This window comes from Lolium rigidum, chromosome 4 (assembly GCF_022539505.1).
Source record: "Lolium rigidum isolate FL_2022 chromosome 4, APGP_CSIRO_Lrig_0.1, whole genome shotgun sequence".
Lineage (NCBI taxonomy): Eukaryota > Viridiplantae > Streptophyta > Magnoliopsida > Poales > Poaceae > Lolium > Lolium rigidum.
The window spans coordinates 210,277,621-210,282,460 of record NC_061511.1 but is presented as its reverse complement, the minus strand read 5'-3'; positions in this window follow the sequence as shown (position 1 = coordinate 210,282,460).

Below are 4,840 nucleotides of genomic sequence, written 5' to 3'. Positions count from 1 at the left end.
CCACCAAAATTGGTGGTGTCGAGATTGTGCGCTTCAAATCTTCGAAAGCTCTGTCGGCCTCTTCGTTCCACTGGAATTTGTCTCCTTGCTTTATCAGAGCGTAGAATGGTAATGCTTTTTCTCCCAGCCTGGCGACGAATCTGCTCAAAGCTGCGACTCGCCCGGTTAGCTGTTGTATTTCTTTCAACTTTGTTGGCTTTCTCATTGTTACGATAGCTTGTATTTTATCGGGATTTGCTTCAATCCCTCTTGCTGAGACTAGAAACCCCAGAAGTTCTCCTGCTGGGACGCCAAAGGAACACTTCGTCGGGTTCAACTTCAGGCAGAATTTGTCGAGGTTGTCAAAAGTTTCCTTGAGATCCTCGATCAGTGTTGTCCCCTTTTTGACGTTATGACGACATCGTCGATATATACTTGCACGTTTTTCCCAATACGTGTCGCCAAACACTACGCATCATCCTCGATATGTTGCTCCCGCATTTTTAGACCAAAGGGCATCGTTACGTAGCAAAACACGCCGTAAGGTGTAATAAACGCGGTCTTTACTTCATCTTCTTCTTTCAATCTGATCCGGTTATAACCGAGAATATGCGTCCGGGAAGGAAAGACGTTCACATCCAGCCGTGGAGTCGATAATTTGATCGATCCTCGGGAGGGGAAAGTGATCCTTTGGACAATGTTTATTGAGACACGTAAAGTCGACGCACATGCGAAGGACCTTAGTGTTTTTCTTTGGCACCAACACGGGATTTGCTACCCATGTGGCTTACGTGAATATCTCTTTGATAAAACCAGCTTCTCGTAGTCGATTGATTTCTGACAGCATAGCTTTGCGGTTTGGTTCCGAAAACGCCGCAAGGGTTGTTTGATTGGTCTCGCTAATGGATCCAAGTTTAGGTGGTGCTCGGCAAGTTCCCTGGGTACTCCTGGCATGTCAGCTGGACACCATGCGAAGATTTTCCAGTTCTCACGGAGGAACTCGACGAGCGCGCTTTCCTATGCGATATCCATGTCGTTTGCGATAGATGTCGTCTTTTTCGGGTCTGTCGGGTGAATCTGCACCTCCTTAGAATTTTTCTCGGTATTGAAAGTTGATTCTTTATTTGGCCTTCCAACGTCTGGTAGTACGTCGTAATCAGTCATACTTTTTGACGCCAAATACTCAGCTTGCATCCCGAAAGTTTCTGATAACCGATGAAAATCCTTGTCGCACTTATCGGCTAAGGCGAAGCTTCCTTTAACTGTGATTGGTCCCTTTGGTCCAGGCAATCTCCACAACGAGTATGTATAGTGTGGTACCGCCATAAACCTAGCATATGCTGAGTCGTCCCAACAAAGCGTGATGCTGCGATGGAAAATCCACGACTTCAAATTCCAGCTTCTCGATTCTATAATTTTCTCGGGTTCCAAAGCCGAACGTCAAGATTGATCTTCCCCAATGGATAACTTGGTTTCTCCGGTGTGATGCCGTGGAATCTCGTGTCTGTTGGTTTCAGGTTTGCTAGGGAGATGTTCATCTTCCTTAATGTATCTGCGTACATGAGGTTCAAGCTGCTGCCGCCATCTATAAATACGCGAGACACGTCAAATCCTGCGATGACCGCTGGTAGTATAAGTGTTGACTGCCCTGGTCGAGGAACTTGCTGCGGATGATCTGCTATGGTGAAGCCGATGTCTTGCCCTGACCAATTGAGGTACTCAACTGTTGGTGGAGGCATTTTCTCTGCCATGAACACCTGTCGCGAGATTACTTTTTGAGTTACGTTGGACGGCCTTCCCTTCGAATCATCGACACCGCTCCGTTTGAGTTAGGATCGACATAAGGTGGTGGTGGAGGTGCTGCCGCTATTCCGAGCTGATGCCGATTGTCGTGCCGTAATCGCGGGAGGTGGTGGCGGGTGAATCTCACTCCCGGGCTCCCGAGGATTTCTCTCGTGCTGCTCGAGCGTTAGCGTTCTCGCATACCTGAACATTGCACTGAAAATTTCGACGGTCTTCTGCGAGGTGCCCTGACTTGTCTTTTCCGTTGCTTGTCGAGGAAAAAATGCATACGGCACGGTCCGTTCAACATTTCTTCGGGGGACACGGAAGGCCTTGGGAACCTAGGCCCGCTATTTTACTCTGTTGCGAGAGTCGTCCCCGTTATCGCCTCGCTGCTCACTTGCTTCTCGATAATCATCTCTATTGTTTCCTCCTGTGTTTGCCCGAAATCCTGCCGAAATTTGCCCTGGGGCGTCATAGTTCGGGTACTGCCGAGGGAATCGTCGCCTCGGTTGGTAATTTCGACCACGGTCCTCCTCTGGCGACCTGTGCCGTTTGTTGTGGACAGCATCTTCTCCATCTGCCCATCTATTTGCTATCTCCATTAACGCGGATACTGTCTTTGGATTGGTCCTTCCCAAGTCCTCGACAAAATCTCCACGCCTGATTCCTGCGACAAACGCATCTATTGCTCTCTCGTCAGATATATTTTCTGCCGAGTTTTTGATGATGTTCCACCTTTGGATGTACTTTCTCATTGACTCATCTGGCTTTTGTCGACATGCTCTCAACTCTTCTAACGACGCAGTTTTTTGCACGTGGATCTGAAGTTCTTGACGAATACGTCCTCGAAACTTTCCCAGCTGTCGATAGATCCTGGCGGAAGTTTCTTGATCCAAGATCGTGCAGCTCCACTTAAGTGCACCTGAATACTTTGCATGGCTGTTGCCCTAGTCCCTCCAGTTAACTTCACCGTCTCGAGGTAATCAACTAGCCAATCCTCTGGATCTTGCAGGCCGTCGAATTTTTTGAAATGATCGGGCAACTTAAATCCCGAAGGGACTCGAGTTTTCGTACTCTCCTTGTGAAGCACGGCAAACCGCACATATCCTCGTCGTTTAGTTACGGGGAATGCCGATGTTCCCTTACGCCTTGCCGTGCTCTGTCTACCCTTGCTTGTGCTGCCGTATCTCTTGCACCACTTGTTCCTTCGACGTTCTGCTGCTGCTCGCTTGTCGTAGGTCGTGGACTATTTTGCCTTGCGGCTCCTTACGGCGGTGTTGATACAAACGCCGTTCCCATGGCTTCAGCTCCTGCTATTGCCATGTTGTACAAAGCCTCCCTTGGATCTCCCGGAGGTGGCCTGGATGCAAGGATAAAGGCTTGTGTCGCCATATACCCAGCTTACGGTGTCTTGGGGATAATATTCCCTCTTGTGTCTATCGACATAAAAGACATGTCGAGATTTTGAACCAAGTACTCTCTTTCTCCTTCGGGTATGTGTTGCAATCTGGACCTTGCCCCGTTCCGAGCTTCTCTATGGCTATCTCCCGAGGTTCCAGCATTGTCGACTTAGCTCGCCCTTCGTCACGCTTGACGCGGAAGCTGCCTCCTTTCTTCTGTTTAAAGCTTCTGTCTGTTTTTTCAGTTCTCTTCCAGCTCTGGCGAGTCTATATTGATAAGCTTGCAGTTCTTCGACTGTAGCAGTTGTCGTCATTGGCTTCGAACCATCTAAAGCTTTTGCAGCTCTATCCCAAGCTGTTTGTGGAAGTTGAACTCTGACGCGTGGTGTGGGCCCGACATATTTAGTGCCCATACCTCTCCTTAGATCTGAGGGATCGACATAGGGATTGCCCAAATCGTCGAAAGCCTCAGATGTTTCCTCTTGATCCTCAATGGTATAAATCTGATGATATTTTGTACTCAGATCTATGTTGGGTTTGGTGACATCGTCGTTGAGATTGATGAAGACCTTGCCCAATGTGATAGATTTGTCGATTAAGTCGTAACTGTCGACATCGCTTGAGCCATCGCTTATATATGAGTCCGCAGATGACTCAAACGACATGTCGCTGAAGATCTTGGCGAGTTTCTCTCTTGCTCTGGTGCTGACGTAACGTGTTGCCGAAATTTCTTCTTCTCCTGACTCGGTTGACGATGTATAGCTTGAAAAATCGGAATCGACCACCGACGATCCCGACGAAATCGGAATTTCGACACGATACGATCCTTCCTTCTCGACGCGAAAGTGAAACCTTCCGAACGTCATCTCCATGGGCTCCGCCAGATACGCATATGCATCCAAACGGGAGGGTGGGTGAGGAACAAAATCGACAGGACCAGCAGCGATCTGTTTACCTCGATCCATTGCGTTGCTTGCGGTTGATGATGTCGAAGATCTTGAACGTGCCATCGAGATCAGATCCTTACGCCTCTAGTTCCCACAGACGGCGCTAATTGACAAGGTATCAACTTGTCAATGCCTATGGATTGTAGGCTAGGGTTTAGTTGGAAGTAGAGGGCAAGTAGATCTCGAAGGTTTCAGCCGAAAAATACTCGACGATTATGAAAACTAGGGTTTGTAAACAATGATTCGATGATCTCTTCGTCCCTCGACTCCCCCTTTATATAGGAGGCGGAGCCGAGGGTTTCGTTTTGTACAAGTTAGAGAGTCCGGGACGGTTTCTAACTCATCCCGCCAGATTACAAATAACACTTCCTATTACAACTCTAACTTTCCTTAATACATCTTGGGCTCCCGAATCTTCTTATTCTTCGGGTAGTGGGCCTTCAGTAAACCCCGGGTACTATCTTCGGCAGGCCCATTTTGGATGCCTATGTCACCACTCTCTAATCATCTCCAATAAAATGCGTGATGTGTTTTGTTTTTTTTTAAATGCCGGGCCTAATTGTAAATTTGCTTTGATCCTTGTTAAATTAGAAAATTGCTCGATGATTTGGACGCGTGATCGACGACAGGCGCCGTACAACGGCTAGGTGAAGAGACAAGAAAGACATCTCACGCGGGAAGTAACACAGACGAGACCAACCGTTGCAAGAAACACATCTGATGCTGGAA